Genomic DNA, 27297 nt, shown 5'->3' on the forward strand with positions numbered 1-27297 from the left:
CCCAGGCCTCCACCAGAGCATCGACTGGGCTGTGGGTAAGGGTGATAGGTATCGGCCCAAGCGCCCTCTGGAACCGGTCCGGGTCCATTAGGCGCCTGGGGCGGAACCACCTGGTCGGTTCGGCCGCCCAGCGGCGGGGGATGGCATGACGGAAAACCAGCCTCAGGAGGTGATGATCTGACCATGACAGAGGGGTGATGGACGGAGAACCCCCTCCCAGATCATCCAACCACTGTCCAGACAGGAACACCAGGTCGAGAGTATGATCCCCCTCGTGAGTAGGGCCCTCAATAACCTGGGTCAGGCCCATGGCTGTCATGGAAGCCATGAACTCCCGAGCTAACTCCGACGACCCCCCCAGTGATGGCAGGTTGAAGTCACCCAGGACTATAAGCCTGGGGAACTCCACCGCCAACCCTGAGAGGGTGTCGAGCAGCTCAGGCAGGGCTGTTGCCACACAGCTGGGCGCCAGGTATGTGAGCATCAAGCCCAACTGAACCCGAGGACCACATCTCAAGAGGAGGAATTCACTCCCGGCCATCTGGACAATGGTGGCCTCCCGGGGACACAAAGTCTCCCGAATAACCACTGCCACCCCACCACCCCTGCCCTGAGCCCGTGGCTGGTGCAGCACCCGGAAACCTGGCGGGCATAACTCGGTGAGAGGCACCCCTCCCTCCGAACCCAACCAAGTTTCCGTGATGCACGCTAGATCCGCACATTCCTCCTCGATCAGATCACGGATGAGGGGAGCTTTGTTAACTACGGATCTAGCGTTAAAATAGACCAACCTGAGCTCAGGGGCCTGATCACCCTCATCCCTGGGTAAGAGGGTGCTAACCAGAGGGTCGGAGCGCGCCACCGCTCGGAGATAGCGGGGGCGCGATCCCAGATGTTGATATGGCCCTCCGCGCAAACACCTGCTACCATTCCCTATCGCCGTGGGGATTTGAAGCCCCACCCCCACATTCCCAGAACCAGCAGCCACCTCCCCCGACCCCGTCCCGTCAGGACCTCTAACAGGACCAGACTGAGTGCCGGTTAAAGATTCCCTCCCTACCCCCCCCTCCCTCCCCCTCCCTAACCTCTTAAAATAACCGGCTAAAAATTTTATCAGGGGCCTCTTAGCATGTCTTGACTCGAGGCCCCTATCTAAGCCCAGCCACCTCTCGGAATCCCAAAGCTTGGGATCGTCATTAAGGGGAGTATGGAAACAGGCGACAGGTCGCGCCCATGAGGCAGGAACTGCCCTAAGGGCATACAAGTCCGCTTCGGAGTAATGATAAATCATACTGCGCTGGGATAGTCTTTTAGGGCAGATGTTATGAATATGTCCAAGGATCGCTCAATGATGGTGTATAGATGGTAAAAAAGTCCAGTAGGCATATCTCCTAGTCTGCAAAGCCATCTCAGCTCTCACCTGAGATGGAAATCCAAGGGACAACCTCAGTCGTCCTCTCACTCCGGCTGAGGAGTCCAATCAGGAGCAGAGAGAGAAAAGGGGATCCTGAGCCAAGGGCCACCCCAACTGGTCTCTCACACCAGTGAGGTGGTCGCTGACCAGTCCAAAACCGTCCTCCCACCACGGTCCGGTCCCGGCCACACTGGACTATCAATAGGAGGGATCTTAATTCCCATCAGGCATGGAGCTAGCCAAATGCCTGCCTGTCAACAGGGAAAGTAAGAACAGGCAGGCCAGGCCTCTGTCGATCCTCGCATCTCCGGCCAGCGCCACCAGTCCGGGGGGGGGGGGAAGAACAGAAGCATTCTTTCCCAAACGCCTGTCCGCCAGTCCAGGCAATCTTCCAACGGCGGAGAGAGGCAATCCCAGCAGATGTATTAAGTCCGGGAATTCGCCAACATGTCCGCCGAGGCCGATGGCCAGGCCCACCATCTGCAGCCACCATCCGGGAGGAGAAAAAGGCTCCGCGCCGCCAAAAACGGCGCCAGCCAGCTGATGATCGTAAAAAGATCTCTGACCGGTGGGATCGTCGCCGCTGCCCCTCCGACAAGCAGAGGGTATTCACAGCGAGCAGGCAGAAGAGGGAAGGCAGGGCAAGGCGTCCCGGACTTCTCGGCGCCATAGCGGAGAACAGCAGGTCGGCAGGCAGGCAAATTCTCAAACGCCGCTAGTTCAAATCAGCAAGCCGCTAGTTCGGAGGGGGGGGGCTCAGCACCACAAAAAGCAGCGCCCAGCAGCTGTTTTAAAATCCCCCCAATCCCCAAAGTCGCCTCGGCAAGCCGGCAGAAGAAGGAAGCAAGGCAAGGCATCCCGGACTTCACATCGTTGTCGCAGTGCTCAGCGCCATAGCGAAGCTCGGCAGATCGGCAGGCAGGCAGTTCTCGAGCGCCGCCAGTTCAGATCAGCAAGCTGACAGTTCGGAGGGGGGGGGCTCAGCGCCACGAAGAGCAGCGCCCAGCAGCTGTTCCAGAATCCTCCCAATCCCCAAAGTCGCCTCGGCAAGCCGGCAGAAGAAAGAAATCAGGCAAGGCGTCCCGGGCTTCACGGCGCTGCAACAGCGTTCGGCGCCATAATGGAGCTCGACAGGTCGGCAGGCGGCAGTTCTCCAGCGCCGCTAGTTCGGAGGGGGGGGGCTCAGCGCCGCAAAGAATAGCGCCCAGCAGCTGTTTATTAAATCCCCCACCCCCAGAGTCGCCTGAACATACCGTGGGCCTCCCTAAGCTAATTCCTTGGAGCCCTCGAAGAGCGCCCGAAGCTTAGGTTGCGGCCGTCGCCATCTTGGGCAAAAAAAAATAAAAAAAAATTATGGTCTGTGAAGACCGTGATGTCCCTGCTGTATAAGTAGTCATGGAATCTTTTTACTCCAGCTACTATGGCCAATGCCTCCTTGTCAATTTGTGCGTAATTATGCTCTGCGGAGGACAGTGTCCTGGAATAAAAAGCCATCAGAACCTGAGTTCCATCACTCTCCAAATGACTCAGGACAGCCCCCACCCTGTATGGGGACGCATCACATGCTAGGCATACCGGCACTGATTCCTTGAAATGGGTGATTGTGGAACTAATGGATAGTAGAGCCTTCAATTCCTGAAAACTTCTTTTGTGAACACTAGTCTACTTCCATGCAGTATTTTTGTCCAAGAGCCGGTGTAACGACTCTGCCACTGCAGCCTTGTTAGGAAGAAATGCATGGTAAAAATTTAGGAGGCCCAGCAATGCCTGAAGCTCTCCCTTTGTTTTGGGGCTGGGTGCCATCTGAATGGCTTTAACCTTTGACTCCGCAGGGTGGATGCCATCGGCATCTATACAGAACCTCAAGAACTCAGTTGAGGGGACTCCAATACTACACTTATTCTTTTTAAGCTTGAGGCCTGCTTCATGCAGCCTTTGAAGGACGGCTCTGAGCCTCCTTGCAAGCACCTCAGTGGACTCAGCAGTGATGAGCATGTCATCAAAATAAGGGCAAACCCCCAGGATGCCCTTGGGCATCTGCTCCATAATGCCTTGAAAAATGCCGGGGGCTACGCTGACCCCAAATTGCAGTCGTTTCACTTTAAACACCCCCCTGTGGGTTACAATTGTCTGTGCATGGATGTGGCCTCGTCAACAGGAAGCTGTTGGTAGGCTTGAGCCAAATCTAATTTTGCAAAAATTGTACCGCCTTGCAAGGATGCCAGGATGTGGCTTACTACTGGTACCGGGTATGCATGCTGTTTGAGTGCACGATTGATTGTGCATTTGTAATCAGCACAAATTCTGACTTCCCCGTTGGCTTTTAGTGGCGTTACGACTGGGGTCTCCCATTCACCCCCATCTACTGGCTGCAGTACTCCCTGTTCTACAAGTTTATCTAATTCAGCATCTATCTTGTGTTTAAGAGCAAATGGCACTCTACGAGGTTTAATCCTGACCGGCATTACAGTAGGATCTAGTTTAAATGTTATTGGCGGGCCTGTGTACGTCCCCAGGGCTGAGTCAAACACATCTGTGAATTCCTTGCATACTGTCGCTAGACTCGCGACTTGCATCTGGTTGATTCCGGTTACTTGGATGCCTAGCGCATCAAACCAGTCGAGCCCGATCAGGCTTGTTCGCTGACCCCCTACTATGACAACATCCAGGTGCCCAGAAAACCCCTTAAATTTAACAGCTAGTGTGTCCTCACCCTTGACTGCGACTGGCATTCTGGAAATCAGTTAGTATAATGTCAGATGGCCTCAGCTTGGCCCATCTCTTACTGCGATTACAGACGAAATTAAATGTCTCAAGTGAAATAATGGATACGGCGGAGGCCATGTCCAGCTCCATCTTGCAGGGGACCCCTTGCAGCTCCACCTGAAGTCTAAACTTCGGCTTAATAGGGCGGCAAGCTCCCGTATGGCAAATGCTTCTGCGGCTGGAGCAAAACCCTATGCTATACTGTCCCAGGGCCCTGGTACCTCTTCTCGTCAGAATGTCCGACTGGCGATTCGATGGCTGGTCCCTCTGGCGACCTCTGCAGACGGACGCGATGTGGCCAGTCTTTCTGCAGGCCCGGCACGTGGCTGTCCAGAACCTACAGTCCATGCGTTGGTGGCGGCCGCCACACCCTGGGCACCTAAGGAAGGGATCTGCCTTGTAAGTCGCCCCTTGTTGCTTGTCGCTGTGATGCTGTTGGTCGTTGTGTCTTTATAGCTTGTCTACTTCTGTGTCGTCTTCGGGATCTTCCACGTGTTCAGCGTCCTCGTGGTGGACGGCTTCCTCATGCTGTCCTGTTTTGGCAGGCCGCATTGCTCGGATGGCCCCGCTGGCGGCTTTGTCTGCCATGATCTCTTTCACCGCATCTGGGAACAACAGAATCTCTTTGGTGAAGAGTTACTGTAACTCTTGATTCCGGAGACCGCAGACAAGCCAGTTTCATAGCCTCTCCTTGACGTCGGAGAACTGGCACAGGCGTGCAGCCTGCCTCAATGCCACGATGAGTTCAGATGCTGTTTCACCTGGTTGCTGAACTCTCTGTTCAAATGCATGGCGCCAAGCGATTACCAACAGCTTGGGCTGGAAGTGGTCTCCGAGCCTTTTCTTCAAGTCCGTGAACGTTACTGACTCAACATGGCTGGGCCACAGACACACACAAGCATAGCAGCCTTCAGGCCGTCCTTGGCAACTTGATTCGCACAAAGATAGTTCTTGACCCTGGATATATACAAAGACCATCTTTCCGGGTGAGCTATGTCAAATTCTTCCAGCTTTTCGACCTTTGCCATTTCTGCTGATCTTCGCAGCTGGGGCTCGTTGTCTTCTTGTCCTGCTCCTCCGTTGCCCAGGGACAGGTCCTCTGGGCACGTGGTTGCTAGCGTGGCTGTGCTAGACCGACCATAGGGGGGGATTGCTTTTCCCATCAGGTGTGTTCAGCCTCTTCCCTAGTGACTCTTCAGCTCAGTTGGAGGAGCAGGATCCCACCTTCGTGGCCAGTGTTAGATACTGGGTTCGTTGCTTGATTGACGAGACGAGGTGAGTAAGTTCAGCAAAGATCATTGTTTATTTGGTTGCGGGAACTGAACTGAGAAACAGGGCTGCGAATGCAGCAATTTATACCCTGGCCTCTAGGCAGCGGCCAATAGTGTTAAAGCAACCTATTGCCACCCTAAAGGCAGCCAATGGTGGCGCTGGAGATGGGTTGTCTGAGGAGCTGGGAGCCGTTAGCCAGCTTCCCTGCTTGAGCAACCTTCAAGCAATTAACCCCACGTGATATTCCTTTAGCAAGACAAAGCCCAATACATTATAACCCTCCCCCCTAAAATGACCATTAAATCAATGAATTCATTAATTCAGTCATATGGTGTTAGCCTACAATGTTGGGTTGAAAATATATTAACCATAATGCTATGGCTTTAAGAAGTTAATTGGCCAATGGGTGTGTAAGTGTTCTCATGGCCATAAGAGGAAGCTAGGAACGTAGCTTCTTTCTCTCTCTGAATTCACTGATCTCTACTATTACTGTTTTTGCTCTGCTGTTGGTTTACTACTGTTGTAAACCTGAACTGTGTATTGACCTCTGGACCGGTAAGAAGACTTTGTAGTTTGGATTACTCCTTGTACTGTTGCTATTGTGTATGACTTGGACTGTTTATTTTTGACTGTGCATTTTTGTTTTTACACCACCTCAAAGTAAAATACTTTTTGCTTTTAGAACTCAGTGTATTTCTGTGTGTGATTTTTACTGCTCTCAGTGCCCTTCCTTGTCTGTGCAAACTCTTTGGTAGCACAAGGAGACCTCTGCACAAATAAATTCCATAACACTGGTTATGGGCCCAGGCCTGTACTGAGAGTTAGTACACACAGTATTCCTAGCTGAGTTTGTATTTGGTGTAAAATGGCACAAGAACAGTTGTCAGGCATCTCCTGGATAACCCGGTTGGATGGGACAAACTATGTTTCCTGGTCCACAAAATGCTGCTTGCTTTTGCGCAAGGAAGGACTATGGGCTGTTGTAAATAACCCACCAGATACTACTGCTTGGGATCCAGATGATGAAGAGGATGCAAAGAAGTTAGACGACTTTAAACGAAGCAACGAGAAAGCTCTTTGCATTATTGGACTAACACTGAATGACCAGCAGCTTGTCCATATTCGTGGTGAGGAGTCTGATGCTAGGTGTTGGGGTGTTTTGCGAAGGCTTTATGTTCGTGACAGTGTGGGTGCACATATACACCTTACACGTAAGCTGTTTAGGGCTCGTCTGCAGAAGAATGGAGATATGCTGACCCATTTAAATTACATGAAGGCAACTTTTCAAGAGCTTCATGAAAAGGAGCTGATTTTTTCAGAGTTGCATCAGGTCTACATTATTCTGTCATCTTTGGATGAGAGTTATGATGGATATGTTTCTTCTTTGGAAGTCCTGACCAGAGAGGAACTGACATTGACTAACATTACTGGGAGATTGCTGGAAGAGTCCAGAAGGAGGCGTGACAGAGACCAGCTGAGAGAGACACAGCCACGAGAGGAGCAGCAATTTACCACTGCTTACAACGTCAAGAAATGTTATTCTTGTGGGGCTAGAGGGCATATAGCCAAATTCTGTAGAAAGGGTAAAAAACAGAATGTGAATAGCAGTGGGAAGGCTAAGAAGGGCATTGGTTTGGCTATTTCTGGTGAACCAACATCCAGAAATAATGAATTGTGGGTTGTTGATAGTGGGGCTTCACAATGCATTACTAAAGTGAAAAAGAGGTTTATTAATATGAAAAACAGCAACCAATATGTTTCACTGGCAAACGGTTGGAGGATGAAGGCCTCTGGTGAAGGTAATTCCTATTGTCCATGCATTGATGAACAGTTACCTATGTTATATATACCTAAACTAAGATTCAACCTGTTATCTGTAAGGGAATTGGTTAAAGTTGGGTTTGTGGTAACATTCAGAGGGGAGCAATGCACTATTGAGTGGAATGGAACCTGTGTAACTGCTAATTTGAAAAATGGTTTATTCGTTCTCACAAGTAACCAGGTTAGTACAGTTAAAGCTAACTCAATATGTGAGAACAAGAAGCCACATGATGAATGTATACATTTATTGCATAGGCGGTTAGGGCATGTACACTTTAACTCACTACGTAAAACAGTGGAATTAGTAGAAGGAATTAAACTGAAGCCATGTAGTAAGTATTTGAATTGCAATGCCTGTAATCAGGAAAAGAGCAAGGCAACTCCTGCAAACAGGATAAACAGCTTCAAAACAACTGTACCTTTGGAAGTTGTGTTTGCTGAGTTAATTGGACCCATGAAACCAAGTTTAGGAGGGTCATGCTATATGTTAAGTATATTGGACCACTACTCTAGATATGGTTTTTGTTATCTGCTTAAGTCAAAGGCAGATACTTTCCAACAATTTGCAAACTGGCTGAAGTTCGTGGAGAGAAAAACAAAGAGAAAGGTTCAGTGCATAATTACTGATAATGGCACTGAATTTACAAATAAGCATTTTGTTGATATGCTACAATCAGCTGGCATTGAGCATAAACGTTCAGCCCCTTATAGACCTCAACATAATGCATTTGTTGAGAGACGTGGGCAAACGTTACAAGCCATGATGAGAACTATGTTAAGAGATTCTGGCTTAACAGATAGACTGTGGGGGGAGGCAGCAAAATGTGCAAACCATGTTCTGAATTTAGTTGTTAATACTTCTACTGGTAAAATACCATATACAATATGGCATGGTAGAAGGCCAAACCTTGATTACCTGCACACATTTGGCACCCCAGCTTGGGTCCACATTCCTGCACAACTCAGGAGTAAAGGCCAACATAGGGCTAGGCAATTATACTTCGTAGGTTATGAAGCTAACCATAGATCCTATCGTTTCTGGGAACGAGGCACAACTAATGTATATAACAGTGCTAGTGCAAAATTCCTTGAGCACGTTGGTTGGGATAGGTTAGAGCAAGAAACTGTTAATACTGATCCTCTAGTGTTTGAGGACTCCTCTGATAACGTAACTAGTAATGATAATACATCTCCTGTAAATATAAAAGATGAAGAGGAGATAGGGGAGATAAAAGAGGAATCAGAGGAAGGAAAGGAGACAGAAATTCAAAGCCCTGTAATTCCTTGGCGTTCAATGCGTATCAGACATCCACCTGATCGCTATGAAGCTAGTATAGTATGTCAAGTTAGTGTAGAGCCATCTAACTATGATGAGATCAGGATGTATCCTGAAAAGGAACAGGCATCATGGAAAGCTGCAATGAACAGGGAGTTGAAGTCTTTGCAGGATCTTAACGTTTATGAGAAAACAAAACTGCCACCTGGTGAGCAAGCTATAGGTTGTAAATGGATATATAAGATAAAGAAAGGAGTAGATGGAACTATAACCCATAAGGCACGTTTGGTTGCACAAGGTTTTGCCCAAACTACTGAGGATTATGACGAGGTGTTTGCACCCAGTCTAAGGGCAACTACTTTAAGAGCAGCTTTAGTATGGGCGGCTAAAAACCAATATATGGTTAATCATGTAGATGTTGAAACTGCATATCTACATGCTCCATTGCAACATACTATTTATTTAAGAATACCACCAGGATTGACCAGTGATAGAGACCATGATTGTTGGGAGTTAAAGAAAAGCCTCTATGGATTGAAACAATCAGGCTATGAGTGGAATAAATGTATAGTTAATGAGTTGAGTGCATTAGGTTTTGTAGCCAGTAATGCTGATCCTTGTTTGTTTAGAAGAGAACACAACGGAGCATTATCTTTTCTCTTATTATTCACAGATGATATTGCAATAATAACAAAAACTGAGTTAGAAGCACAAACTATCATTTCAAGATTGCAAAATAAATTCACAATTAGAAATCTTGGAGAAATTAGCCACTATTTGGGGTTAGATATTGTGAAAACAAATAGGGGTTTTAAGGTGTCACAAGCCAGTAAAATATCTCAGTTATTAAAGAGATACAACATGGAAATGTGTAAACCAGCAAAAACTCCGATGGCTATGGATTTTAAGGACACTAATGTTGAGAGTCCTGTATTTGATAAGACTATGTACCAATCTTTGATAGGAAGTCTTATGTATCTGAGTAATTGGACTAGACCTGATATTTCTTACTGTGTAAATCAATTAGCTAGGTACAACAATAATCCAACTGTTAGACACTGGCAATCAGCTAAACGAGTATTAAGGTATTTGAAGCAGACTATTCACTACTCGTTATATTTAGAGCCAAATCGTGAGTTAATCCTTACTGCATATGCAGATGCGAGTTTTGCCTCTGATTCAAACACTCGTAAATCTACTTCAGGGTTGGCTGTAATGTTGGGTGATTCTTTAATTGGATGGAAGTCTATTAGACAAAAACACATAAGCTTATCTACAATGGAGGCTGAATTTTCATGTCTATCAGTGTTATGTACAGAACTGCTAGTGTACAAACAACTATTGTTAGATATGGGTTTAAATGTAAATGATCCATTTATTGTGTATGAGGACAATCAAGCTGCGATAAAGATGGCTAATAATGCTGCAGTAAGAACAAGATCTAAACATACTGATCTTCGTTATTTAAATGTCAGACAATGTGTCAAAGATAAATTAATACAGTTAGAGTATTGTCCATCTGATGTAAATATTGCAGACCATTTTACGAAGGTACAAAGTGCTGTGAAACACAATGCTAATTGTGAAAGAATGTGCATAAGATTGTAAGAGTTATATATTATTCTACCCAAAGGGGAGAATGTTAGGCATATGGTGTTAGCCTACAATGTTGGGTTGAAAATATATTAACCATAATGCTATGGCTTTAAGAAGTTAATTGGCCAATGGGTGTGTAAGTGTTCTCATGGCCATAAGAGGAAGCTAGGAACGTAGCTTCTTTCTCTCTCTGAATTCACTGATCTCTACTATTACTGTTTTTGCTCTGCTGTTGGTTTACTACTGTTGTAAACCTGAACTGTGTATTGACCTCTGGACCGGTAAGAAGACTTTGTAGTTTGGATTACTCCTTGGACTGTTGCTATTGTGTATGACTTGGACTGTTTATTTTTGACTGTGCATTTTTGTTTTTACACCACCTCAAAGTAAAATACTTTTTGCTTTTAGAACTCAGTGTATTTCTGTGTGTGATTTTTACTGCTCTCAGTGCCCTTCCTTGTCTGTGCAAACTCTTTGGTAGCACAAGGAGACCTCTGCACAAACAAATTCCATAACACGCTGCCCAATTATTCAGACTCCTGGTCTTGTAGAATAAAATAAAACACAAAAAATAGGGTAAGAAAAGAATATAACAAAATATAGCCAAACAACCAGTATACAGTAATGAAAAAAATATTAACAAACAATTAAAATTTTACTCCACAGCCGTCATACAGGTAGTCCTTGACTTACGATCAATTGTGTAATAACCATGTGATTGCATTTTGAGCATCTGGCAACTAGCTCACGTTTAAAACCAGTTGCAGAACCCAGCAATCATGTAACTGCAATTAGCAAGGTTTTTTTGCCATTTTCTAGCAGAAAATGACCCAAAACACCCATTGTATATCCTGGATTTGCTTGACTCCCCACACGATTTGCTTAGGGACCATGTGATTTGCTTGTTGGCTGAGGTGACTTGCTTTATGACCATTGTAAAAATGGTCATAAAACTGAGTCCAGTAAGCGGTGCCTCGAATTACAACTGCAATGACTTATGACCAAAATTCCAGGTTCCATTGTGATCATAAGTCGAGGACTACCTGTACAGTAAATACGGAGCCCCAAACAACTCTAAAAACCCAAATGAATAAAAAAATGGAAAAATGCCAGAAAACAAATGATCACAGTGTTTCTAGGCACCCAGATTATTTTTCTTAGCAAAACAACAACATGACTTGATTCTTTCTCCCAGAAGAAAGGAAGAAAGAACAAAAACGCTAACCAAGTGGAGTATTTTTGTTCCTTCAGCAACAAGTCTGCATCTGGGTTTAAATAAAAAAAGGCTGAGGTCCGGATCAGTTTGTAAAAAAACTTCATTTAAAAAATAACCATGGAGAGAGAGTGTGTAGAAGTTTCAGCTTTATTTATGGTGACACAAACCACTTAGCATGAACTTTCGAATCGCTGGACTCAGCAGAAATGCACACAGTTATCCTTCAAAGCGTCACCCAATTCTGCCGCCTGGGAGAGAGAAATCTTAACACAATCACATTAGATTTTTACAAGCTAATTTCAATGCAGGCTCTCTCTCCCCTTCCATGCAGATCAGACCAAAGGTCCATCAAGCATCTATTTTCCAATAGCATCTGATAAATGCCTCCAGAAAGCCAAAGACAAGGCCCAAAGTTCAACCATTTATCTTATTTCCCATCGATAATCACAGGTAAGCTGCTTCTGCACATGGAGGATTCATTTATTGGAGAAAATAAGAGCCTTCTGATGTTTTTGAAAATGCATCAGATTGAGTCTTTTCTCCTATCTAATTAAAGCAGCAATCTCTCTCTCTCTCGTTCTGCTGAATCAACTTCATTGTAAGCAAGATTCTCAAAGACAATGCACAGAACTCTTAATAGTTTTTTAACAATTGCACTTGGATAAAACACTTCCAAAATAATTATCATGGATTAACTGTAAGCATCATACAAGTCCAATTCTTGTTCTGAGGCATTTGATCAGGGCAAAATTGTGTTTCAATGAAACACGGCACAAAAGGTATCTCAATACAGTCATTTGCACAGTCAAATGTCACTTGTACATATCTACAAGCATTCCCACACATTTTATCCCTCTCAGTGGCTCATTACTGAATGTGGGTTTACAACTGTCATTCACCACATTTGGTGACAGACTCAGGAATGTCCCTGGAACAAGTGATTTTGAATACCGTAGCTATGAGAAACCTTAGGGCCTCAGGTTGTGTCCCTCTTTGCTAAAACACACACAGAATTTAAAGTAGCTAATAAACTGCTAAAATGTAGATTAGTACTTAGTACCCAAGACGGCTAACAGATAAAATCTCCAAAATGATTGTTTCGAAAACATTCAAAATACAATTGATTTAACAAGTGAGGCTCAGAAGGAACTGACATATTCTAGTTTGCTGATAAAATGCCACAGTCTGCCAGTTAAAATACTAGAGAAATAAAAGAAGTGCGCCTCTCATGATGACAAGGAAGGAATTAATGAGGAAGATCCAAGAAGATGAAAACTCAAAACCGACTGAAATTAAGAAGATCCATAACCCTTATAAGAAAAGATTGAGAGTAATCCAAAAGAATTTTCCACAGTAACAGATATGTTTATGTTTATGTTTATTATATTTGTATACCGCCCTTTTCCCGAAGGACTCAGGGTGGTGAACAGGGCACATATAAAAATACAGAATACAAAAGTTAAAAGGGAATTAAATACGAGCCCGACTAAAAACAGTAGAATAATATTAAAAATCCCCAATAAAAACCCCAGCACATCCCCCATCAGGCCAGGCCGGCTTGCTCAAATAGGTAGGTCTTCAGACCGCGTCGGAAGGAGCGAAGGTCAGGTGCCATCCGGAGCTCAACCGGCAGCTGATTCCATAAAGCCGGGGCGCCCACAGAGAAGGCCCTCCCCCTGGGGGCCACCAGCCGACATTCTCTGACCGGTGGCACCCTGAGGAGGCCCTCTCTGGGAACGAAGATAACTCTAATGGTTTAAGGCAGGGGTTTTCAAACTTGGCCCTTTTATGATTTGTGGACTTCATCTCCCAGAATTCCTTAGCCAGTCACGTTGGCTGAGGAATTCTGGGAATTGAAGTCCACAAGTCATAAAAGGGTCAAGTTTGAAGACCCCTGGTATAAGGTCTCCTCCTGAGCAGAGGTTGGACTAGAAAACTTCCAAGGTTTCTTCCAACTGTGTTATTCGTGTTCAGACCTGCACCATGGCAATAAGCACCATGGCAATAAACCCACAAATCAGTTTAGGGTGATCCACTTCCTGTTAGGGGGCAATGGACCACAGGATCATCTGCAAGGCTACAGTAAGGAATATTGTCAAATCTTCAGGATAAAGTTGCTCAGATTTGTTCACTCGGTGTAGCCAACCCGTCCCAGCCAACTTGCTGCGGCCAACTCGCTGCAGGACAAGAGTTACACTAATATCAAAGACATGGTGGAATGGAATCATCTAAAAAAGACGCAGAAGGAGGGACAAAATGAAATGTGAATTACAAAAATTAAAATATTTTTTAAAAATTATTTTAAATATTTAAGTTGAATTTTTGAATTGTCCCGCAGTGAGTTGGCCAAGATGAGTTGGCTGCTGCAAGTTGACTGTGGCAAATTGGCCACACGAAGTTGTCCCATTCCGACCCAGGGCACAGTCTTGTGAGGTTATGTGGAAAGAGTTTGATTTCCTGATGCTCAAGGTCCTCCTGCCTATTTGTTTGGCCACCTGCTTGTTACAACTTGGACCCTCCTGGGTTGTTAAGGTGGCCTGGCCTGAACCAAGGGATAGGTCCATGCAGTGACATCTTGCCTTTTTGAAAGAGAAGTGATCTCGCTGACTTTTAAGTGTGGTACGCCCCCTCCTCATGATCCATTGCGAGATCCTTCCATTGTGGGCAATTTTTGCCCAGTCTCCAACCTTCCTTTTGTGGGGAAGTTTGCAGGAAAGGCGATTGGAAAATACAAGTAGTCCTCAACTTACGACCACAATTGACCCCAGAATTTCTGTTGGTAAGCAAGACAGCTGTCAAATGAGTTTTGCCCCATTTTACGGCCTTTCTTGTCACAGTTATTAGGTAAATCACTGCAGTTGTTAAGTCAGTAATACCATTGTTAATTAAATCTGGCTTCCCCATTGACTTTGTTTATCAGAAGGTCACAAAAGGTGATCACATAACCCCAGGACATTCCTAGGTGGTGTTTATGTAAACATGATTATTAAAATCACTCCCCCAAAGCCTCAGAACTGACAGTTTTCTTCAATTCTCATACATAATGACTTCTTCCATCCTTCCAAGGTTGGTAAAATGAGAACCCAGCTTGTTTGGGGCAACATGCTGACTCTATAAACCTCTTAGAGAGGGCTGTAAAGCACTGTGAAGCGGTATATAAGTGCTACTGCTATTTTGCTCTTAGATGTGGTCAGCAAGCTTTTTCTTTATATGGCCCCACCACCTTTTCTTGCCCCATGAAATCCCATTCATGCCCCTGGCTAGGTGGATAGCAACAAGCAGATTGTAACTCTCTAGGGAAGAGCTTCCTAAGAACTGGCATAGAGTCTCTGTGATCTTGGGATGTGGGATCAGCTGTGGCCAGAACTCAGGGGAATGGCAGAGTGGGGGGAAAACAAGAGGCGGAGGATAGAGGAGATTAGAATACCAGAAGCTCCAGATGCTAAACTCCTTAGTAACCTTGGCTCACCTGAGGCTAATCTAATTCATTTGTTGCACAGAACCATAATTGACTTCGCAAAAGGCATTCTGTACATTCCTTCACTTCCTCCTAGTCCCTGCCAAATATGAAATAAAAGTATTGAGGAGAAGTTTTATAAAAGCTTAGTAAGACCATACTGGGAATACTGCATCCAGTTTCGGTTACGACGTTACAAAAAAGGTGTTGAGACTTTGGAAAAAGAGCAACTAAGATGATTAAAGGCCTGGGGACTAAAACATATGAAGAACGGTTACAGCAGAGGTCCCCGACCTTTTGGGCACCAGGGACCAGTTTCATGGAAAGAGGCTTTTCCACAGACCAGAGGGTGTGTGGTTTTGTGTGCTGCCTGCATCCTGCAGATGGGGCTTTGCTTGTTTGTGCAGACCGGTTGCTGTTATGGCGTGACCTAGTACTCGTCCATGGACTGGGGTTGGGGACCCCTGGGTTACAGGATTTGGGTATGGTTAGTCTAGAGAATGGGACGCAGTGGCTCAGTGGGTTAGGATGCTGAGCTTGTCGATCGGAAGGTCGGCAGTTTGGTGGGTCGAATCCCGAGTGCCGCGTAACAGAGTGAGCGCCTGTTACTCGTCCCAGCTTCTGCCAACCTAGCAGTTCAAAAGCACGTAAAAATGCAAGTAGAAAAATAGGGACCACTCCGGTGGGAAGGTAACAGCGTTCCGTGCGCCTTTGGCGTCTAGTCATGCCGGCCACATGACCACGGAGACGTCCTTGGACAAGTGCTGGCTCTTCGGCTTTGAAACGGAGATGAGCACCGGCCCCTAGAGTCGGAAACGACTAGCACACATGTGCGGGGGAACCTTTACCTTTACCTAGTCTAGAGAAAAGAGGACTAGGGGTGACAGGATAGTATTCTAGTAGTTGAGAGGCTGCCACAAAGAAGAGGGGGTCAACTTATTTTCCAAAGCACCAGAGGGCAGGACAAGAAACAATGGATGGAAACCAATCAAGGACAGAAGTAACCTGGAATTAAGTGAGAACAATCAACCAGTGGAACGGCTTGCCTTCAGAAGTTGTGGGTGCTTCATCAATGGAGGTTTGTAAAACTGTACAGCCACTTGTCTGAAATGATATAGGGGGTTGAACTAGAAAACCTCCAAGTTCCCTTCCAACTATATTCTGACAAAAGGAAAGTGAAATAATATGTTCCTCCAGCTAAAGCACAATGATGATGATTTGTGATAATGATCAGCCCCAACTAGTCCATTGCAGGTTATGGACCACAGTCTAGCACATTAGTTCAACACAGATTGGTAGAGGGACATTTTTGGATCCCCAGCCTAGGTCTGGGAGAAAGGACCTGTCCAAAATCACTTAGCTGGATCCTGTGACTGAGAGGGGACCTGTTTTATTTCAGCACCTTCATGTCTGAACCACAGTGGCTCTTGGACTGAGACTATCTGAAAGTTGCCTAGAAAGCTTCTGTGGCTGAACAGGGATGGAAACTGGCTCTTCCTATTTCTAGTTCAACACCTTCACAACCATACCACAATTACTCTTGAACGGACTAGCCTGAGTTCCCAGGGAATGTCTGAGGCTGGGATGGGATGTGAAGAACCTGGGAAGAGATAGAGGTAGAGGTAGCAACCCAGATATTGATTTATGACAGTGTTTATGTACTTTAGGGACGCGGTGGCTCAGTGGGTTAGGATGCTGAGCTTGTCGATCAGAAGGTCGGCAGTTTGGCGGGTCGAATCCTGAGTGCCGTGTAACAGAGTGAGTGCCTGTTACTCGTCCCAGCTTCTGCCAACCTAGCAGTTCAAAAGCACGTAAAAATGCAAGTAGAAAAATAGGGACCACTGCAGTGGGAAGGTAACAGCGTTCCGTGCGCCTTTGGCATCTAGTCATGCCGGCCACATGGCCATGGAGACATCCTCGGACAAGCGCTGGCTCTTCGGCTTTGAAATGGAGATGAGCACCGGCCCCTAGAGTCGGAAACGACTAGCACGCATGTGCGCGGGAATCTTTACCTTTACTTTTTTATGTACTTTGTCTGGCAGCAGAGATTGTACATTTCTACATTACTGGGTTTCATCAGAGCAAAACACTTTTTTGGCCAAATCCTTGGTCTTGCATATCTTCTCTCATATGCATAATCAATCTTCACTTTCTGACCCATCCCAATTTGGTGCCTGCCCAGTATTTTAGACTACAGCTTCTATTAGAACTCTGTCATAGAGATGGTTAGTTGAGGAATTCTAGGAGTTGAAGTCCACAGCTGGACTTAGAGTTGCTGAGGTTGAGAAACACTGGTATAGATTACAGTGAAGTGCTTGATGTGTCATATACCAAGGGTCTCCAAACTTGGCAACTTTTTATGGACTTCAACTCCCAGAATTCCCCAGTCAGTCTTAAAGTCATATACAATTGAAACCAGAGACTTTGCTTTTGGGGATTGATAGATATATTGATAGTATTGTGTATTAGGTTTTGGGAAACAGCTATTCACAGCTATTGAACTCTAACAGTTCTGGCGGGAGTTTTAGTGGTGGGATTGTCAGGTTCAATCTGATTGGCTGTATGAAAGTATAATAATAATTAGTTGGAAGGGACCTTGGAGGTCATCTAGTCCAACTCCCTGCTCAGGCAGGAAACCCTATACCATTTCAGACAAATGGCTGGCCAGTCTCTTCGTAAAAACTTCCAGTGTTGGAGCATTCACCACTTCTGGAGGCAGGTTGTGCCAGTGGTTAGTTGTTCTAACTGTCAGGAAGTTTCTCCTTAGTTCTAGGTTGCTTCTCTCCTTGACTAGTTTCCATCCATTGCTTCTTGTCCTGCTTTCAGGTGCTTTGGAGAATAGCTTGACTCCCTCTTCTTTGGGGCAGCCCCTGAGATATTGGAACACTGCTATCATGTCACCCCTCACCCTTCTTTTCATTAAACTACACATACCCAATTCCAGCAACCGTTCCCTATATGTTTTAGCCTCCAGTCCCCCAATCATCTTTGTTGCTCTTCTCTGTACTATTTCTAAAGTCTCGACATCTTTTTTACATCGTGGTGACCAAAACTGGATGCAGTATTCCAGGTGTGGCCTTACCAAGGCATTGTAAAGTGGTATAAGTACACGTGATCTTGATTCTATTCCTCTGTTAATGCAGCCTAGCACTGTGTTGGCTTTTTTGGCAGCTGCAGCACACTGCTGGCTCATATTGAGGTGATTGTCCACTAGGACTCCGAGATCTCTCTCACAGTTACTACTATTGAGCAAGGTACCACCTATACTATACCTGTGCATTTGATTTTTCCTGCCTAAATGTAGAACCTTACTTTTTTCACCATTGAATTTCATTTTGTTAGATAGTGCCCAGTGTTCGAGTCTGTCCAGATCCTCCTGTATCTTAAGCCTATCTTCTGGAGTATTGGCTATTCCTGCCAGCTTGGTGTCATCTGCAAATTTGATGAGTTCCCCATCTATCCCCTCATCCAAATCATTGATGAAGATGTTGAAGAGCACTGGGCCCAGAACAGAGCCCTGGGGCACCCCACTACACACTTCCTTCCATGTAGATGCAGTTCCATTGAGTACGGCCTGTATATAAGCTTGCTTGTATGCCCTAACCCCTCAGTACAGATAATGACTGCTAATAAAACATCAGTTTGTTTGTACTCATCTGCCTGGCGTCTTCTCTATGCGTCAGAACCCAATACTTAACAGTGGCGACGAGGATGGGATCCTGCTTCGCCTGAGAGCTGAAGTCACGAGGGGACGGCTTAATGTGCTGGAGGAATCTTTCCCTCCCCCTCTCTATCAGCCGGCTAGTTCAGCATGCTAGCGGCCTCGTGCTCAGAACAACCCATCTGAGTTGGTGGAGCAGGATCCGGTTCAGAAGAAGGAAGATGCCAAAAGTCGGCCAGCCTCGCAAATTCGACATCCGCCACCCCGAACAGTGGCCATCGCACCTCGGACAAATAGAAAATTACTTGTGGGTGAACCAGATCGCAGAGGACAGCTTGAAAGTGGCGACACTACTTTGCATAAGTGGGCCTGCAACATTCGACCTGGCCGAAAGCTTATTTGCCCCAACACCCATTGAAACCGTCTCATTCGCCGATCTTAAACAAAAGCTGAACACTCACTTCAAGCCCAGAATGTCGGAGATGGCCTGGCGGTTCTGATTTGATCAACGAGTGCAATGCCCTGGGGAAACTGCATCAGAATTCATCACGGCCCTACACCAGGCCGCTAGACTCTGTAGGTTTTCCAACTTAGATGAGCGTCTGCGAGATCAGCTCGTGTGTGGCCTGAGAGACAAGGCATTGCAACAAAGACTGTTCGCTAGGCCCAAGCTAACCCTCCAGGACGCGCAAGACAAAATCATGGCCAACGAGGCAGCCGGTGGCACGGTCCAGGTGGTTCAGACGTCCAAACCCAGTAAGCCGGAAGAAACAATACACCACGAGGCCATTTCTTACAACGAAAATGCAGTTGAAGAGGAAACAAACCCCTCATATACTCTCACCAAGGATGCTTAGATGGTCCATATTCTTATCTGCCTATAGCTTTAAAATAATTCACAAACCTGGGAAAGAAATGGGCCATGCTAATGGCCTAAGTAGGCTTCCCTTACAATCTATTGATCCAGATCCAGCCCCTGCTGCCCAAATACTGTCCATTCAAGAGTTACCAGACTTTCCCCTTCACACAGGGGACATAGTGGCTGAAACTGCTTCAGATAAGATTCTGAGCAGAGTTCTATCATGGGTTTTCACAGGGTGGCAAGACAAAAGTCTGGGTACTGAATTCCAAGCTTATTTTTTAAGAAGGCATGAGTTATCAGCCCACAAAGGGTGTTTACTATGAGGAAATAGGGTTATCATACCATCTGTCTTAAGAGATAGGGTACTACAGTCTTTACATGAGGGACACCCTGGCATAGTGCGCATGAAAGTGTTAGCCAGGAGCTACTTGTGGTGGCCTGGGTTAGACAAAGCTGTTGAAGAGTAGGTACATGGGTGTTATATTTGTCAAAGGTCTAGACCCGAGATGCCTCAGGCACCTGTTCACAGATGGGAGCCAACACACACACCCTGGACCAGGGTGCATATCAATTACGCTGGCCCATTTCAGGGGCAGCTCTTTCTAATTGTTGTTGATAGTCATTCAAAATGGCTGGAAGTTGTTCCAGTCTCTAGCATGACCTCGGCCAAAACAATCCAGGTACTCAGGAAACTTTTTGCCACTCATGGGCTTCCTGATTGTCATAGTTTCTGATAATGGGACTCAATTTACCGCTGCTGAATTTCAGGCCTTCCTGAGAGCAAACATGATTAGACATGCCACATCTGCACCCTTCCACCCGTCATTCAATGGTCAAGCAGAACGGATGGTAAGAACAACCAAAGACTCATTAAAGCACATCATCACAGGTGACTGGCATCACAGGCTCGCAGACTTTTTACTTTGCCAGCATTCCACACCTTGTATTTCCACGGGGAAAAGCCCTGCGGAGTTGCGCTGGGGCAAACGCCTCATCACCAAACTGGACAGACTGCACCCTGACAGAGTGGCATCCAATGCTGCTCAACCCAAGCCCCCAAGGGGACTACAACCAGGTGACATGGTCTGGGCCAGGAGCTATGGACCGGGACACTTGTGGGTTCTGGGGAAGTTGGTTGACAAAATGGGGCCCCTATCTTACACAGTAGGGGTGGAGGGAGGGCGTCTATTGAGACGGCACATAGATCAATTAAGAAAACGATTTCCAGAACGGTCACTAAGCGTGACAATCCCTCCCATAGCTCTCAAGCTGACACACAGGTTAGCTCCTATTCACCCTACCAGCAATTTCAGTATTCAGTTGAGTTCCAGTCTGAGGAGGATCCAGAGGAGACAGAGGTGCAACAGGAACCCCTGCAACAAGTGGATCAACCTATCATCACGGACCACTGTGCTGATCCTGTTTCAGGATCTGACTCTGGGGTGGGCCTACCGGACACGGCCAGCCAGAGAAATTCTTCGGAGTCTCCAACTGAGAGGGACACTGGTTCACGGGGCATGCCAAATGAGTTGGTACACTACAAGGTGAGGGAACCACAGAGACGTTCCTCACGCCCTCATAGGCCACCTGCCTATCTCAATGATTATGTGGTCAATTAGAGAAAGAAGTATGTAAAGAATTCTAGTAGGAAATACATGCCTCTTGTTTTTTGGATTTTGTTAATTTATCTGTATACCGGTATTTCATTTTGTAAGGGAACTTACAGGAGAAGTCTACTCATAGACTCATACTGGGTCATTGTGTACCACTTGTCAGTACAGAGATACTGGCAGAGCAGCAGAACGGTCTGTTTGTGATCTTACGGGCAGCAACCCGTAAGTACATGTCCGAGAAGGTCACGTTGACAAACTTCTACCTTGAGTGGGGTCAATCACTCAGAATTAATGTTGGTGGTTGGGAGTGAATTTTATAATCTTGAGAAAGGATTATAGAAGAATATAACCTTGAATGGGGTCAATCATTCATTGTATAAAAGTTAAGTGTAAGATCCCAAGTTGGAGTGTTATAAAGTATACTGTCTGATCCTTGATAGGGGAAAGGGGTGTTGTGTATTGGGTGGCGGGATTGTTAGGTTCAATCTGATTGGCTGTACGAAAGTATATAAGCTTGTATGCCCTAACCCCTCAGTACAGATAATGACTGCTAATAAAACATCAGTTTGTTTGTACTCATCTGCCTGGCATCTTCTCTACGCGTCAGAACCCAATACTTAACAGATAGATATATAGATATTGATTGATACGACAATAGCAGCAAGACTATTATATGCACAAAGGTGAAAACATTTGATTTTACCCACAGTGGAGAAATGGATAGTGAAAATGATGGAACTTGCTGAGATGGCCAGTTTGACTGCTTTAATTAGAGATAGGACTTTGCCTAAGTTTAACAATGATTGGAGACTCCTTACTGACTTTTTCTGGGAATTAAAAAAAGGTCATTATATACCAGGATATAATAGATTGTGGAAAAAATGTAAACAATGCTATAGCAATAGAATAAAAGGCTAACATATTTATATTTATAACTGCTATAAAAGAAAATTGGAAGTAACTTCTTTATAATCTTTTTCTTTTTTTCTCTTTTCTTTTCTCTGATTACTGCATTTTTGTTTTTGCTCTTTTCTCCCACCCCACCCCATTTGTTTCCATTCTTTTTAGTGTTTATCCTGTATTCAGAATTCTAATAAAGTTTATTTTTAAAAAGTGTACCCCGTGGACCTGTTTTTCATAATTATTCAGAAACTTTAGTTGCTGCAGAAGAGGACTGGAGATGTCGGCAAAAGGCACAGGGTTTTTTTTTACAATCTCTATACTGCATTATCCTTCATGTTTACAAGCCATTTTTACAATGTTCACTCCTTTATAAGAATTGCAGCTAACCTCTTTGAAGAACCACCTTCTCCTGTTTTTTGTTTGCTATTAGAATGGCTAAAACAAGGGCCTTTTCCATCAGGCCTTCTCTCTGACATATTTTTTAAAAGAAAGATTGTTTTAAATCTTGTCTTGCTTTGGTTTTAATGCTGAGTTTTATGAATGTTTAATTTCTCATCCATTTATAAGTCACCTTGGAAGAATTCTGCCCTTAGACCCAGCATAGAAACAATTTAAAGCAATCAATAGACAAGATAAAATAGGGGAGGGAGGGAGGGTGCCGAAAGATTTCTTTTTCGTTCCCTCTATGCCCCATGAAAGAAATAACATCTGGACGGAAAAGATGCAGAGCTGGGAATATCCCTGCATGCTACCTTATTTTGTTACCATCTATCTTTGATCTGCTTGGCTAGGTGGCTAATCTTGCTTACCTTCAAAACCTAAACTGCACCAGATTGGTTAATACTTCAGTTGGAGACCACCAGGAGATCCCAGCATGAATAAACTAGACAGAGAAGGGTTTTTTTTAAAAAAGAAATCACTGAAGAAGTCATTGTCAAACTACTTTCACATGATTGCCCCCTCCCACAAAATAAACCAACATGGTTTTGTCTATAGAATCATCAGAAGTCAAGCTCAGCTCAAACAATGCAACACCTTTTTTAAATCCTCTATTTTCTCATTGGATGGTACAAGGGCTGTGGAGAAGGAATGAGTGAGGCGGTGCCCTGGTTTTCTCAGGTTTGATCCGTTTTAGAAGTGGTGCTAAGGGCTGAAGCTGATGCCAGCATTGCTCAAGCTACAGGAATCTGTGGGGTAAACCCCAAGTAAATGCATTCCAGTATCAAGACTGGGAAATTTGGAAGAGGGAGCAGGATAGGAGGCTTAATCCAGTGTTTTTCAATCTTGACCACTTGAAGATATGTGGACTTCAACTCCCAAAATTCTGAGAGTTGCCTTTTAAAGTGGCTCAGGTTCAGAAACATTGCCTTATTATTTTATTTTATTTTATTTTATTTTATTTATTATCCATTAAATTTATATGCTGCTCATCTCATGGTCTGAAACTATTTGAGAGGCTTACAATATAATAAAAAACCTATAAATATCAAAATAATTATAAATATAATCAGAGAATAATATTTAACATTTAAACACTAGAGCTGACATTCTGTACAGAGAAGGCTTGATTCCTGCATAATGCAGCAGCTCACCTAGTATGTATATGACATCTTTCTTATCTGCAAAATAGAAAACTGTCTAGCGTATCAGATTCTTGACGTTTCTGCTGCCAGTCGCTGAATTTGGGATTGAGTTTCTGTAAAAGTAGGGTTTTAGAGCTACAACGTGTGGGGTTACCTAAATTGGACAACGAGGTGTTACTCAGCTGGTTAGGAGGGAGGCAAGCAAGGACTCCAGGAATGCTACTTTCTTGTTGTGCTATATAATCTTGAATGCCCATCCCTGTCTCATCTTATACCAAACATAATCAACGTGGGGTTATTTTGAGTCTCTTTCTCACACTTTGCTCCAGCCTCTGGACTGTCTGACCACTTCTGCAAATCCCTCTGACTGGCTCTCCCATATCTTCCCAAGGCCATCTGTAAGTTCCTTACATGGAGACACTCAGTTTTTATCCTTTCCAACGAAAGCCAACAAAATGATTTTCATCCAGTTATCTTTATTTGCCATTAACCATGGGGAAAACATATTGTTGTAACCTTTTTTTTTGCTGCCATAGGCTCATGACATTGCCTTCACCTCACCCACAGTCCTCGTGGGAGATAATTGAAAACCATCCTTAGCTGCTCCAACTTGCAAAAATCACACTTGGAATACTGCATCCAGTTTTGGTCGCCACATTATAAAAAAGATCTAGAAACTCTGGAAAGAGTGGAGAGAAGAGCAACAAAGATGATTAGGGGCCTGGAGGCTGAAAGATATGAAGAACAGTTGCAGGAATTGGGTATGTCTAGTCTAGTGAAAAGAAGGACTAGGGATGACATGATAGCAATGTTCTGGCTGAGGAATTCTGGGAGTTGAAGTCCACAAGTCATAAAAGGGCCAGGTTTGAAGACCCCTGCCATATGGTATAGGGTATCCTGTTTGAGCAGGGGGTTAGACTAGAAGACCTCCAAGGTCCCTGACAACTCTGTTATTGTGTTATCCTGCAAACAGTTTTCCTTTTTCTCCCAGCACCACCTTTGCAGTGGGTACAAATCAGCACACTTCACAGATCATTTAGCTCAGTGTTTCTCAATCTCAGCAACTTTAAGATCAATGACTTCAACTTCCAGAATTCCTCAACCGGCTGTACCCTGTGTGGGCCAGCGTGGCATTCCTCAACTGCAATCACAGCTCACTACTGAGCACAGCATGACTTTCACTGTGTAAATTATTCCTCTTACTTTATGCTCAAATGTAAACGTGGAAATAGTTTTCAGTCTGCCTTGGGGACTAATAATTGGCAGAACAGAATCTTCTCCTGCCAGGGTTAGTTCTGAGATTTTGCAGAGTTTTCTCCCTATGGTTTAGTGTCCAATATTTTTACAAGTATGAAAACCTGTTAAAGCCACACTTTTTCAGCAGATGCCTCTGGCTTTTAATCTGCGTTTTAATTATATTATCTACTGCTCTGAAGCATCCATTATCTCTATACGTTTATATCCATTTATCTTCCTTATCTCTTTTCTTTATCTTACAGTATCTATACTGTTGAAGATTCAGGAAACTAAGGTGTGTCTTGCAAACTCAGTCATTACAGGTGAAACTCGAAAAATTAGAATATCATGCAAAAGTTCATTTATTTCAGTAACGCAACTTAAAAGGGGAAACTAATATATGAGATAGACTCATTACATGCAAAGCAAGATAGTTCAAGCCGTGATTTGTCATAATTGTGATGATTATGGCGTACAGCTCATGAAAACCCCAAATCCACAATCTCAGAAAATACATGCAATCAATAAAACAAGGAGTGTACATAGAACAATATCGGACCTCTGAAAAGTATAAGCATGCATATGTACTCAGTACTTGGTTTGGGCCCCTTTTGCAGTAATTACTGCCTCAATGCGGCATGGCATGGAAGCTATCAGCCTGTGGCACTGCTGAGGTGTTATGGAAGACCAGGATGCTTCAATAGCAGCCTTCAGCTCTTCTGCATTGTTTGGTCTCATGTCTCTCATCTTTCTCTTGGCAATGCCCCATAGATTCTCTATGGGGTTCAGGTCAGGCGAGTTTGCTGGCCAATCAAGCACAGTAATCCCACAGTCATTGAACCAGGTTTTGGTGCTTTTGGCAGTGTGGGCAGGTGCCAAGTCCTGCTGGAAAATGAAGTCAGCATCCCCATAAAGCTCATCTGCGGAAGGAAGCATGAAGTGCTCCAAAATCTCCTGGTAGACGGTTGCGTTGACCCTGGACTTAATGAAGCACAGTGGACCAACACCAGCAGATGACATGGCTCCCCAAATCAACACAAACTGTGGAAACTTCACACTGGACTTCAAGCATCTTGCAGTGTGTGCCTCTCCATTCTTCCTCCAGACTCTGGGTCCTTGGTTTCCAAATGAGATGCAAAAGTTGCTCTCATCAGAAAAGAGGACTTTGGACCACTGAGCAACAGACCAGGTCTGTTTTTCTTTAGCCCAGGTAAGATGCTTCTGACATTGTTTGTTGTTCAGGAGCGGCTTGACAAGAGGAATACGACATTTGAAGCCCATTTTCAGGATCTGTCTGTGTGTGGTGGCTCTTGATGCACTGACTCCAGCCTCAGTCCACTCCTTGTGAAGGTCCCCAACACTTTTGAATGGCCTTTTCCTGACAATCCTCTCCAGGCTGAGGTCATCCCTGCTGCTTGTGCACCTTTTTCTTCCACACTTTTCCCTTCCACATAACTTTCTATTAATGTGCTTTGATACAGCACTTTGGGAACATCCAACTTCTTTTGCAATTACCTTTTGGAGGGTGTCAGTGATGGTTTTCTGCACAACTGTCAGGTCAGCAGTCTTCCCCATGATTGTGATTCCTACTGAACCAGACTGAGAGACCATTTAAAGGCTCAGGAACCCTTTGCAGGTGTTATGGCTTAATTAGCTGATTAGAGTGGGACACTTTGAGCCTAGAATATTGCACCTTTTCACAATATTCTAATTTACTGAGAATGTGGATTTGGGGTTTTCATGAGCTGTACACCATAATCAACACAATTATGACAAATCACGGCTTGAACTATCTTGCTTTGCATGTAATGAGTCTATCTCATACCGTATATTAGTTTCCCCTTTTAAGTTGCATTACTGAAATAAATGAACTTTTGCACGATATGATAATTTTTCGAGTTTCACCTGTATATCACTGTCCCAAAACAATAGTGATGATTTCAAAATCCCTTTTCTGACATCAAAATGTATGGTTTTGAACTTTCAGTTTTTGGCAAAAGAGCATATTTTATTATGACGAATGGTTGGAGGAACTTGGTATGTCTAGTTTGATGAAAAGAAGCACATCATAGCAGGCTTCCAATATCTAAGGGGTGCCACAAAGAAGAAGAGGCGGTCAACCTATTCTTGAAAGCACCCGAAGGCAGAACAAGAAGGAATGGATGGAAACTAATCAAGGAGAGAAGCAACTTAGAACTAAGGAGAAACTTCCTGACAGTTAGAACAATTAATCAGTGGAACATCCTGCCTCCAGAATTTGTGAATGCTCCTACACTGGAGGTTTTTAAAAAGAGATCGGACAACCATTTGTCTAAAATGGTATAGGGCAGTGATGGCGAACCTTTTAGAGACTGAGTGCCCAAACTGCAACCCAAAACTCACTTATGTATCGTTGGGTGCCGGGTGGGTGTGGCCCATTGGGTGGGTGTGGCCCATTGGGTGGGTGTGGCCAATTGGGTGGGCATGTCCCATTGGGTGGGTGTGGCTGTGGTGGTAACAGCAGACTGGGTGGGACTAAAAAGTTCAATCAATCAATTCCAACTTTGCGAGATATTTTTTTTCCCGTGAGAAGTTGAAATTGATTGAACCTTTTTTTTTTTGCCCATGGCGGCAGAGGCCTA

At 44.8% G+C, this 27297-nt stretch overlaps 1 long non-coding RNA gene across 1 annotated transcript in view; it reads left to right on the plus strand.

Moving 5' to 3' along the window:
• The window catches only part of LOC308659135, a 41108-nt gene extending 22589 nt beyond the window's left edge, over positions 1–18519 (plus strand). Inside the window, exons 2-3 of the long non-coding RNA XR_014024457.1 lie at positions 11693–11811; positions 18161–18519. This is a non-coding gene — a long non-coding RNA (uncharacterized lncRNA). The remainder of the gene's footprint in view (positions 1–11692; positions 11812–18160) is intronic.
• The last annotated feature ends 8778 nt before the right edge of the window (positions 18520–27297 follow it).

This window comes from Vipera berus, assembly GCF_964194415.1.
Source record: "Vipera berus genome assembly, chromosome: 1".
In the NCBI taxonomy this organism is placed as follows: Eukaryota; Metazoa; Chordata; class Lepidosauria; order Squamata; family Viperidae; genus Vipera; species Vipera berus.